We start from the raw sequence: 13,134 nt of genomic DNA on the forward strand, positions 1-13,134 counted from the left end.
TGACCAGTACACCACCAAATATTGACAACCATCTTTCCCCATCCGGGACCCCGCATCCAACTCACTTGCCTTGAGAAAAACCTTAAGGTTGAAACATGTGTCGCCACTAGTTAAACGCAGGCAATGGCCTCTTTGGTATACTATGGAAGTCGGAAATATAGAATGTATGTCACAAGAATGGCTATCACTGTAAGAAGCACATGACAAACAATGAAGCAATATATATTGCAAACACTTACCAAGTGTGGAAATTGAAGCCTATTAATAGTAAGTACAGGATGATCAGTGCCAGGGTATGACTATTGGATCTCAGTGACCATTTTTTATTTATTTTTTTATTTTTTTTATTTTACATTTATAAAGCGCTCACACAGCCCGCAGGCATCAAGGCGCTGTTACAGGAATTGTTTGTTTTTTCTTAGTTGCGTAATTGTGTTTTTTGCTTTTTTTGTCTTAGTTACATATTTATAACGTGCTTAAACACCCCGAGGTTTCTAAGCGCGGACCCGGGGATCGAACCTGTTGTTGCTTTGTGTCGTCTTGCTTCCAAGACGCGTACGCAGCCGCTGAGCTATCCTCCCGGGACCATAACGGGACCATAACAATTACACATTGAATAATCCTCACATTTAACAGTTTCACAATTACATAGTAGTATATTTTAAAAAAAAATCATCCTTACAAAAAGCACTGCCATAAAATCAAGTTCCAGAACATGTAGTATGTACACCTAAAATTGATCATCCTAAACCTAGATCTTCAAAAATGTCATAGAAGTATTAAAATCAGAAATCAGAAGCAGCATGAAATGTAAGAAAGTATAAAGAAAAGGAGGTACATGAAAGCCAGCAGTAGAATGGAAAATCAAATTAGGGATTACCCATAAGAGACAGAGACTCTGAATAAAGGTCTAGTGATTTAATAAAACCTGCCACTGCCAGTCCTTCCATCTGGCCCAAATGTAATCATCTTCCCCTAAAATTCTCCATTTAGCAAATGTTTCCATATATATGCTTCTTTTCGTCTTGAGCTCAGTACATTCAAGGAAAAGATGATGGCTGGTTTCCACTACCCGTACCTTTTGGCAGAATCTACACAGGGTGTTAGTATCCTCTACCAATTTCCTTCTCTTCATTACTTCTTTGGTTGGGAGGATATTCCACCTTAATTTAAGGAGAAGTGTACGATAATATCGATTCGGAAATTGTGACATGATAAATGACGGAGAGACCCTTTTCCTATGTTCATACTTTAGATGAAGCAGAGACGGGTAACTGTGAAATTTCTCTGTTGTGGATATCCAATCACAGTCATATATAGAACTATTGACCTTCTCTGGGTTACTCACAAATGTCTCTTTATCAATGAGCAAATCTTGCAGGGTTTGCAGACAATAATCCCTAAACGTACTCAGGTATTTGTTCCCCAAAGGACTACCCTGAGTGGAGACCAGATTCCCTAAATCCTCATACAGGGTTTTGCTCTTAGAGACCAATAAGCTACGGTAGAGTGCCATCATCCACCACAGCGATCTCGCTTTCAGAGACAGGAGGCCCAGTTTGAAACGTATTGCCGATATTGGTATATTATTTGGTAATTTTAGAACCTTTCTCCAAATCAATCCTTCGAGGATTTCCCCAAAATTCTGCAAATCCCAAAAATGTTGCTGCATCCCATAGATTCGTTTTGGGACTATTTTCACTTCAAAAAACGGAACTGCTGGTTTTAGGGAAAACCGTCCAAATTTACGATCTAAACTAACTGTGCTATCAGGGGGAGAGCCTTATTTTTTAAATATAGGCGAAAGCCCAAGTTTGATGGTTGCTCAAATATTGGGAAGCCTAGGTAGAGAATGTTATGTGCTCTTTCAAGTGGTTGACCATCTTTGGACCAGCCTAGTTTTTTTTCTTCTTTCCTTTAGAGATGGCCAGAATACGGGCATTACTTGAATTAATTTTCAGCTCATTCATTTTTACAAATTCACAGAATTTGTCAATCAGACGCTGCAGTCCTACCCTTGGTTGATCGAAAAGGAGAAAATCATCAGCGTGTGCCAACCACGATATCCTGTTGTCGTCTAACCTCCCGCTTTCAAGACCCGCCTCTTCCAAGTAGTCCCCTGCATCCGCAACATAACGGTTGAAGAGGCAGGGTGCCAAAGAGCAACCCTGCCTTACTCCTACAAACGTTTCAATCCGTCTAGTGAGGTTTCCCTCCATATCTAAACAAACGTGAATCCCTGAATTGTCGTACATTGCCTTTATTAGTTTTAACAGGACCTTGGGGATACCCCAATGGGCAAGTTTAACCCAAAGGCGACGCCAAATAACAGAATTGAATGCAGTATATAGGTCAATTGAAACAACATATGATTTTCCGCCAAATTGTCCCCATGCTGAGTCTTGGAGCGCTCTCATAACCAGGCCATTGAGATTTGTACTACTCTGAATCCAGTCTGAAACTTATTTAAGATATGTAACTTCTCCATCCACTCATTAACATGAGATAACAGTAGAGATGCAAAGAGTTTGCCGTTTGCGTCTATCAGTGCAATCGGCCTATAGATTTTTGCTGCATTTCGTTCACCTCGTTTAAAGATGGGTATAATATGTGCTGAATGCCAGCTACTTGGTATAATATGACTATCTACAATGCTTTTAAAAAGCATTGTTAATATTTGAGCCCAGATTGTCGGCATTGTTTTCATTGTATTATTAGTCAGCCCGTTAGGTCCTGCGGCACACGACTTCTTAATTAATTCAAATATATCCCAGTAATCTATACTAGGGTCCCAACATGACCTCTCCATGGACTCTCCTCCTGCCATTCATTTGCCAAAGTCCAACCAATTGCCATAGAGCTCAGAGAAGAAATGTACCCATTTATTCTTGGAGACTCCATTAAGCTGGCCAAGCATACAAGGGATGTCTTGGTGATTTATAAGTTCACAAAACAATCTCACATCTCTTTTCACCAAGACACTCATCATATATTGTGCATCTTTTTTCAAAATGGAGGTTTTTTTAGAAATACAGAAATGTTTATATTTCTGCCTAATCTTTTTGATCATAAGATTCTTCGCTAATTGACCTCTAATAGATTTACGTATCTGTCTGAGGAGCAGAAGCATGGAGGATTTCTCTTTAGCTACACATTCATCATAAGTGTGCATATGCTTTTTTTTATAAAACCCCTTCTAAGTTTATGTTGTGCCCCCCAAAACAGATCACTCAAGAAGGTGTCAAACGCGGGCGCATTAAAGACTTGTTGTTTCCATAGATAGGAGCTACTATCCTGAGTATCTATTCATTCAGTATTCAGTTTTTCTATATTGTACGGTGACCATCTAATTCCTCTGCCTTTAGCCAGGATTCTCCGATTTATTGCACCACCTTTGAGTGTCGTGTTAACAGGAAGAGAGAAGTCTACTTTGAGGGTGCTATGGTCATTCCAGCTATTACGGTTTACCATAAAACCGAGAACCGTTTTAGAAAGGCCTTCATCTACGGAAATATAGTGTAGCGTAGATGAGGATGCCCCTCTCCGCCACGTAGGAGGAATAGGCAGAATTGGATCATTTATTCCATTAAGGCAGACTACCCCCACAGATTCAAGGGAGAGACTCCACATTCTACCCTAATATGTTTTCTGACTCATGTCATTTCCATCAATGATTATTTCACCAAGATCATTATAATCTTCATCGGAGGCAATGCGGCAGTCTGAATTAAGATCTCCTGCAATAATCACTTTACCATGTGGAGTCGTAGAACTCCAATCAAGTACTAAATCCCTAATCTTTTCTAAAAATTCCTCAAGCGGTGCAAGCCCTGAGTGCCAATAAACATTAATCAGTAAAATCTCCAACTGCCATTTCCAGAGGACCCTTTGACGGCCAGTACCCCAACCGGGAGACCACAGATCACCGATGTTAAGAGGCCCAGCGTGGTCTTAAGAGCGATAATAAGGCCTGCCGATGGCCTACCACCCTTACAGGGCTTTGCAAGTTGCGAAATTAGCTCATAACCATCAACAAAATGGCTCAACCAGGAGCCATGTTTCCGGTAGGAAAATACAATTATTTTCCTTAAGCATCTTGGCTGCATCCACATTTGTAAAGAGATGTTGATTACCCCTGGTGTTCCATTAAATGCAGTTCAAATAGATGGTGGTTTGCAGTTGTTCGTTTATCAGGTGATCATTTCTCAGAATATCCTTAATTCCACAGGGCTGAGGTGATTTGTCCCCAATCTTTCATTTCTCCGAGTTGTCCTCTAAAAGGTGCAGGGGTCCGTTGTTCCTGAGTATTTCTTTATGGTCGAAAAACCTTTGTCTGGTTACCATTCTATTCAGCCTCTGTTAGGGAGAATTCTCATAAATGTCTGATTTCCCTTACCTAATGGGTCCCTCAGCAGCTTTGCTGGATTTCTAGGGTTTATTTTTTTCACTTAGTAAGAGTGTGAGCCTTTTTCCCACTCTAACATGTGTTTTGCTGTGTGTATTTTTACCAATTGTGTGATCTTGGGATCTGGAGCCTCAGCTACTCCATGAGCATAATTTGTATGTGTGTTACACAGCACATCATGGCAGTTACACAGGGTTGTCTTTTAGACTTCTCACTGACTCAATTTTTCTGGGACTGACTACTGTCCCCCCCAAACAGGTAAAGTTGCCATTAACTTTATTTAGTCTGTTTAAATCACAGACTCAGTACAACCCATTTTACATGGAGTATTGGCAAGGGTTAACTCTTATCCATTTTTGTCTGTGTCTCTTGGAGCATTCTTTTGTTCCCGTTTCACCAAGTCTTGGCTGGTGGCAGTGGTAACTACCCTATTTTTCATACTGCGGTTATCTTAAATAACCATGGTATTGTTTTAGGCTATTATATTAGCCTCAAACATAAACCCGCTTGACCAAATATATTTTATTTCGGCTCCGGCTGGGTTTATTCGCCATTTCTTTTTGTTAAAGTCTTTCTCGTGTTTTACTCTGCGCGCCAAACCAGGTTTGGTCCCTTTGTTCTCTGTCTTTTCAGGGGCTTCTGCACAGAAGCCCCCCTTAAGGCACCTGAAAGTCTGTATAGGCAGGATGTGAGGGAGGGGTCTTTTGGTATCCCAAGTCGCACTCCTGTTTGATTGGCTGGGCGACTGTCCTTGCCAGGACAGCCACCCTGCTGTGTGATTGACAGCCAGGCTGTGTGAATGGGGAAAACTGCATAAAAAGCAGGTCTCTGGGACTGGAAAGGCAGAGTCTCCACTGGATGAAAGAACCAATGAGGAGCTGACAGAGATGACCCCTACAATGACTGAACCACCCGGAGAAGCCCTGCTGCAGGTCAGAATCTTCAGAATCCGACGACAGAGAAGATCCTCCAGGAATCTTCTTCACTTGAGCTGGTGGGACGAACCAGTTTGCCCAAACTTCAAGCCAGGACCCCTCCTCTGGTCGAATTCGCTGTACAGAGCGACAGTGGGCCGGATAGCCAGGAAGGTCGGATCCTGCTTGGGTTTTAAGGAGTGCACCTTTTATTCATTGTTTCGCTCTGCTGCTGGTTTCTTCCCTGGGTACTGCAGGACCCTCCAGTCTTCCTACTTCTTGTCAGTCCGACAGTCGCATCAGGAACGGTGAGCCTGCAGGAACTACCAGGAACGTCCGCCTCAGCTACAGTTTCTTCTCCGTTTTAAGATACTGAGCAAATCCGGTTGTTTGTTTTGTTCAACCGCGGTGAAAGTGTTTGAAATCTTTCTCCAATCCGAGGGCTTGTCCTTCTCTTCTCTTTGAACTAACTTTTCTGCCAACCAACCTCGTCCGGAACCCGTTGCACAAACTTTACCGCAAACTACCCTGAACCGTCCGATCTTGAGCAAAAGACTTTTGACCCATTGACTTTGGCCCTAAGCCTTTTCTACCTGATTCACTGTAGTTCCTCTTGCTCAATTGCCAACAGTACGTACCTGTTGGTGTGGTTCAAATTCTATTAACTTTGTCTTTCCCTCCCTTTTAAATTGCTGGAGTGCCATTTGCTCCCACTTCATTTTGTGAGCTTAACTTGTCTGGAACATATTGGGAGTGGTGTGGTGTATTAAGATTGTGATTTTTAAAACTGCTTACCTTGGTGAAATGTTATACAACTAAAGAGTAAATAAATGTATATTCTTTTACTTGGAAACCTTGACTCAGTGTTTGTTCAAATCATAGTAATTGTTGTCCTTTGTGTAACTGTTGATGATGCTCACTTTACTCTTGAGATAAGCCTGGCTGCTCAGCCATCGCTACCACTTTACTGTGTAGTACAGACTTGTACCAAAGGTGGATTTGTACTGTCACTTGTAGTCCTAATTTTGTGTGATGTTCCCAAAGGAACTTTGGTCTGGAATGAACCATTATCATTGAACACTGGAAGTGTTGTTGGCATTTCCATTACACAGAATTTGTATTTGTTTGCTTTTGATTCCATTAATTGTTTTTTTAGAAAGCGCATTTTTTATCCTAACAATGGAACAGTTGTTGCACTTTCTTCACATTTCCCTTTAAAAAAATGTAAATGCACTATTTTTAGAGCTGTATTGAGCTGTATTAGTATGAATGAATGTGTGAATGTCTGTTATATAGGATGTGTTTTACAAAATGAATTAATTAAAGACTTTTTTACAATCTATAACATAAAATTTTTTGATGTAATACCCTTTGCCTTGTTCTTCAGCTGCTCTCGTGTTTCCGGCACCACCACTTGTTTCATATGTATTGTTTTACCTCTAGGTGCCGGGTTTGGAGGTTCCCACCATTGTTTGTTGGTTCCCAAAGGGTACTGCATATAATTCTGCCTAACAGCCTAATTTTGCCTTTTATTAGGGGTCTGTTCTAGCTTCAGTTTCTTAATTCTCTCAACTCTTCACTTTGACCCATTACCAAATTGAGAACAACCCTTGACTTAAAAACGATATTAGTGATGTCACATCGGCCTTTAAGCGGGAAGAAGATCCTCTCTAGGTCACATGAAGACAACAGGGATAGTGATGGGAATTGAGAGACATTGGGCTTCATTACAAGGCTGGCGGGCACGGAATGAAGGGAGCCGGTAAGGGTCCAGCGCCGTTAATTCCGGACCACCTATTCCGAGGTCTGCAGCGGAACCCGCTAGCAGACGAGGATGCTAACAACGGCCCCATCATTAACGGGCCCGTTGTTAGCATCCTCCCCATTCCCATTGAGCCATATGGGGGCTCAAATGGGAATGGGGATGTACTGGGTCTGGGTCCAGCGAAAGGGATTTACCGGGCCCTCCAAGGTCGGAATGGCCCGGTAAGTCCCCTTTCGCGGGTCCCGGACCTGGAACCCGGTATGGAGGCAGCCATGCCCTTATTAAGGGCATGGCTACCTCAATACTCATAATGAGGCCCATTGCCTTGGTTCAAACAAACTGGAAGATCCTCTCCCCAGAGGTTCGATATCTGTATAACGTTTGAATATTCAATTTCAGTAGTTGATTTCACAGAGTGGGCCTCATTACAAGTTTGGTGGTAGCCGTGCCAGTAAAACTGGCACGGCTGCCGTCAAACTCGTCAAAATACCGGCACCCGGCAATGTGGAATTACCAGGGTATTCCGACTTTGCCAGACCCAGTAATTCCTCCATTGCCGGGTGGCGGTAAATGTGAGTCCTCATTCCCATTGCAGCCCCATAGGGCTCAATTGGAATGGGGAAGTTGGATGCACCGGCACTGTTTACAACGGTGCCGGTGCATCCGACATGTTGTGCTTGCGTGTGCCGCTCTGCTTGCAAAGTCAGACCTGGTGGGCTGACCGGCACCCGTGAGCACCACTCGTAGTATGGCGGTACGGTAGCTTACCAGCACCGTTGTTACTGTACCGCCATACTTGTAATGAGGCCCAGTGACTTTCCTTATTCCCCCTTAATTCCTGCCTATCCAGATCCTGATGTTCAGGGCCTCTAGCCCCTCTAAGAAAAGTGCAGTTCCCCATATTATTTGGTCTCAATGGTTTTCTATCTTGAATCCAAAATGGTTTGGAGTTAAAATCCCCCATCTCTGCTCTATCTGGAGGCCTCTATAACACTTCTCGTCCTAACATATGTAGGAGATGTAGAATTAGGGGCATTTTTCTCCATGATGGGCACGATAGCCTTAGAGGATTCTACCACCGTATTAGTATCTTGAGTATAGAGCTCTTGTGAAAGGCGCCTTGCTGAACTTTATCTCAGGAACCTGTGCTATTATTGCTATTATTGGCTCAGAAACCGAGACCTGAATGTTCTGGTTTCCAATTGGGGCAGGATTGTTATTTCCCTCCTCTTTATTAGTAGGGTCTACCATACCGCAGACTCTATTTGCAGTTTGCGCTCTTAAGTCGTCCGCTAGAGCTAAATGAGGAGCCGCCACTACAATTGGGGCCAGCACCTCGGCTACCACAGGTTGGTCTGTTTGGATTCCTGTATCTACCCTCAAAGGGTGTATAACTTTATCCTGCTCACTATTTGTTAGACAGGCAGTGGAGTCGGGTACGGATGGATATACTGTGGCAGGAGAATACTCACAACCCCTAATGGAATCCTTAGCCACCGTACTAGCTACTGGTTTATTCTCCAAGCAAGAATCCACATGATTGGGGGTGACCCTCCCTTTACAGTATAGTATTTCAGGTATAGTCCAGTTTCTTAGGAATTTAGATGTTAAAGAATTGCGTTTATTTAGGTCTTTTTGATTTTTTGTTTTCTTAATTTGCCTATCAAAATCTTTTTTTTACAGGGCATATCCTCTTTAGTTTAAACGGATAATTCGAGTCTCCTTATTTATTATGGAGTTTGTCATCTTGGTGGGTATACACTCATCATTTATCCGAACCTCGTGATGTATCCCATTACTAACATCATAAGTAGGATCCTGTTTGGCGGGTATAAAATGGGCAATATCTTGTCCCTTCTCATCTATGCACTTCCCGGATTCAAATATTGTCCCGTTGGCTAATTCGGGCTTAGCAATATTAACCAACTGACCACTTATCTCAGTTAACATTAATGGGTTGGGGGGCAAATAGGACCAATACTATCAACTTGGGGTGGTACAACGTGCCTTAGCTGCTTCACCAAACTATCAAGGCCTTCCAGTCCCTCGAATCTACTGTATATTGCCGTAAGGAGGTCGGTATGGGATCTGACCTCTGCCCATATGTTGTCATAGAGATTGACAAATGTGCTTAAGACCATATTTAGTGTGGAGACCGTAGGTTGGGTAAGTCAAATTCTTTCTTCGGCTTCCCTTAATGTATGATGGAGAGGGGCATTGTCGGGAATGTCTTTTGGTATTTCCGCCAGTAGTCCTCTCTCTCTCAGCCAATTTTGTTTCTCTGTGTACTCATCAATGAAATTGGTGAGTTCAGAGGGGGATCCAATGTATGAGGCATCACAAGTCTGTTGGATAACACTGTTAGATTGGCTAAGCATATATATATGTCCCCGGTAACTTTCTGCAATCGCCTGATCGGCACATTCAATAATACTGAGGTCATCTATATCATTATGTGTTAGATCACTAACTGCCAGATTTTTAACAACTTCAGCCAGTAAAGAATGATCTAGTCTGGCAACAGAAATGGCCGAAATAGCTGGTTTTATTTCTTTGCTTGTAGCAGTTCTCTTGCCAAAAAAAATTGATTTTTTTTTGCCAGCAATTGGGACTCCTATAACGTACTGTTAGCTGGATTTTTGTGTGGGATTTTGCCCAAATGTCCAGCTATTGATGTTTTAGACGTTTTTTCCCTAGATGTAAAACTTTCTTGAGTCTGCTCTAAGACAAGGGGCCTCATTACGACCCTGGCGGTATGGTGACAACGGTGCTGGTAAGTTTACCGGCACTGTTGTCACTGTACCGCCATTCTACGAGTTGTGCTTGCGGGTCACGCTCTGCCCGCCAGGTCTGACCGGGCAGGCAGTGCGGCACCCGGGAGCACAACTTGTGGATGCACCGGCAGCGTTATGAACGGTGCCGGTGCAACCAAGCTCTCCATTCCCATTCAGCCCTATGGGGCCGAATGGGGATGGGGAGCCCCTTATTACCGGCACCCGCGAATGGGCAATTTCCAAGTCCGCCGAACTCGCCCTGAGGACCCACAGGCAGACCCCGCACTCCTCGACAGGGATCAGCCACACAGCACTTATGTTTGGGGTACCCATACAGGCAGAAATTCCCATGCACCCAAAGTGGGTGGCACCTGAGCCAGACATCCCAGCCATAGACGCCAGGAGGGCTAAACGGAACGAACAAGAGAGCCTCACTCGACGAGCCAGCCACCGGGAACTAGTGCCCGGAGACACTGTCTTGGTTAAGAATCGAGCCACGCCCAAAAAGATGTCCATGAATTTCGAGTTCCAGCCCTGGACAGTCAGCGCTGCGAATCATAGCATGATCACCACCACCAGAGGAAGTGAGACAGTGACTAGGAACATATCGCACTTCAGGAAAGTACCGCCCGAACTGTGGGAAGAAAAACCAAGTGCCGCAAGTGAAGAGACTAGGTCACCCTGTCGGCCACAGGACCAGGTGACACCTGGAACTTACGAAGTGCCCCGAGAGCCAAGGACACCCAACCGGCACGAAGAGGTAATCGTGCCGGAAAGACACTCGGCGGAAGATCCAGAGAGAAACCACCCCGATACCACCTGCGGGAAAGGCCAAGACCATCCTCCCGCCTCCAAGGGTATGTCGTAGACGGGATCTACCAGCAGGTGAGCCTGCCCAGGCGCAATCTGAGAGAATAGAATGAACTACAGCTGTTGTCATGTGATACTGTTAAATGTTGTGAAAACCATTCCAAGTTGGGGAGGAATGTGGTGTCACGTGCCGGAATCCTCCGGTCACGTGTGAGGGGCGGGGAAAAGGAAATAAAGGCATCACCAGAACTGGCGCGAGTCAGTCCAGGTTTATGCAACACAGCGTGTGGTCCTGTTATCATTACGCGCCACACGGCCTTATCCAGACACCCTCTCTGCTGCCGGGCCCTGTGATGCCGTAGGCCCAACATCACAGCCCTATTACGAGGGTCCCGCAAATGGACCAGGGAGCTAATAACGGCCCGTTATTAGCTCCCTCCCCATCATACCTGCCTACATTTGAAAATCAAAATTCCTTAGATTTCAGTCCCGCCCACAGCCACACAAGACTCCGCCCATTTGCACACAGCTCCACCCACACGCCCCGTGGCAACGCCGCCTTAATAATAATGGCATGGATTGAAAGCACTATTATTCTAGTGGTGCAGGCAGTGGGCAGGAACATTTCACGCCGTTTCCGGGTCCTGTCATATTCTCCACCTGATTGGCTACCGGCGGCAGGCAGTGCGCATGCGCCTCTCAGCGCGCTCTTTTCTTCGCGTGGGCTACGGGTCCGTATCTTGGCAATGCGCATCCTCCTTCTGTCACCCCTTCCTGCCTCTACTCTCAGAAGCCGTGTCTCGGCAGTGCGCATGTGCGGGAGATCAGTCTCACGTCACTGCGCATGTGCGGGAGATCTCTATATTATCACTGCGCATGTGCATGAGATCAGTATCCCGCCACTGCGCACGCCCGTTCCTCTGCTCTGCAGCCCGGGCTGGCAGCTCTGCAGACCACCCCCCCCTTTCCCCGGGAGGCTCTGCTGATGGAGGACGCGCTCTTCCGAGGCTGCCTCCCCCCCAATTTATACCCCAAACGCTGAATATTGCAGTGGGAGGCGCTTCACAGGGGACGAGGCAGTGATTATGGGATGATAATTCCCTGCAGGTGAGGCAGTGCTTTAAGTGGGGTATTGAGGGGAGCTCATTTGGGGGCGTGGCGTGAACAGGGGTGGTCTCCTCTACATAACTAAGCGCATACTGCAACACTGCTGCTACACCCAAAACCTCTGATCCTGGGCACATCATTTCATTGCACTGTTGAGGGTTTTTAAAAAGAGAGAAAGTTGACTGCTTTTAATATAAAATGCAAGCAGTCCTTGCATTCGGGGAGGGGGGCTACTCAGGGGGCTTGACATGAAAAAGTTTGTATACCACTGCCATTGCCCAATGCTGCCAGGGCATGGTTGCAGAGCCCAGCGCCTGCACGTGGGTGGGCCGCTGACAGGGTAAGGTGACAGGTGGGAGATTGGCTACGAAAGCGCACTACGGGGGCTCAAATATCCTCCCACCCCTCATGTCCTCTCGCAGGGGCCATTGTGTAAGAAATAAGAGACGGTTATGACCGTGTGAAGAAGAGAGGGTGGGAGCAGGGGAGAAGCGGGGCAGAGGCGGTGTGTGCGTTTGGGTGCCACTGATACGCCAAAGTTGTTTTCTCCGTCCGTTCTCAGCTCTGTTCTGTTTATGCAGATGAAATAACAATGACTGGCCGTCAAGTGGTGGGACTGGAGGGCTCCGGCTCGGCCTCACTTTTTGGAGTCTGCGGGACTAAGCCCAGGCAGGCCCCAGCCCACTTAAAGCACTGGGTTAGGGACAGGCAGAGCCCACACTCTTCTCGATTCAGGAGAGATGTCGCCCTGGCGCTACTGCTCCCACACGAACATCCTGTCAGGGCTCCGTCCCGTGCATGTGATGGGGGTGGGAACCTCCGCCAAGCCCCTCTCCCGTGCATGTGATGAGGGGGCTTCCTCTGTAGTGATTTAGATTATATATTTTCTCTGAATGTCATATGAATGCTTCGAGTATTTAATTCAGATCATTCTTATTGTAGATTAATCATATGATAACTTTTGCTTTCCACAGACCTGAACACTTTATTGGTGTGTCCTCATGTTCAGAAAAAGTCAGGATCACAGACTACAAAGGGTAAGTAACTGCTGTGATATGTGTCTGTCTCTCTGCACATATTGTGCTTTGCTTATGAGACAGCTTGTCGCCTGCCCTGCCTGTCACCTCTTCCCTTACTCTGCTCTTTTTACAAACAAGATGCAGCCCGCCATTTGGACCACAAGTCTGTTTAAGACTGTGAAACACAGTGGGCCACTATTTTCAAAATAATGAGATCCCTTTACCCACATTGGAAATGGTGAACAGCTCGCCTTTAATCTTTTTATCCATTAGTAATACGGAGGAAGTCCACAACATCTCACAGCATCCTGACGGCTTCAGAACATGCAATTATTATATA

At 45.4% G+C, this 13,134-nt stretch overlaps 1 pseudogene; it reads left to right on the plus strand.

Moving 5' to 3' along the window:
- Positions 1-11,596: 11,596 nt before the first annotated feature.
- Positions 11,597-13,134, plus strand: part of LOC138551881 (zinc finger protein 850-like) — a 145,485-nt pseudogene continuing 143,947 nt past the window's right edge.

Source organism: Ambystoma mexicanum, chromosome 1q, assembly GCF_040938575.1.
Source record: "Ambystoma mexicanum isolate Mex_15411 chromosome 1q, UKY_AmexF1_1, whole genome shotgun sequence".
In the NCBI taxonomy this organism is placed as follows: Eukaryota; Metazoa; Chordata; class Amphibia; order Caudata; family Ambystomatidae; genus Ambystoma; species Ambystoma mexicanum.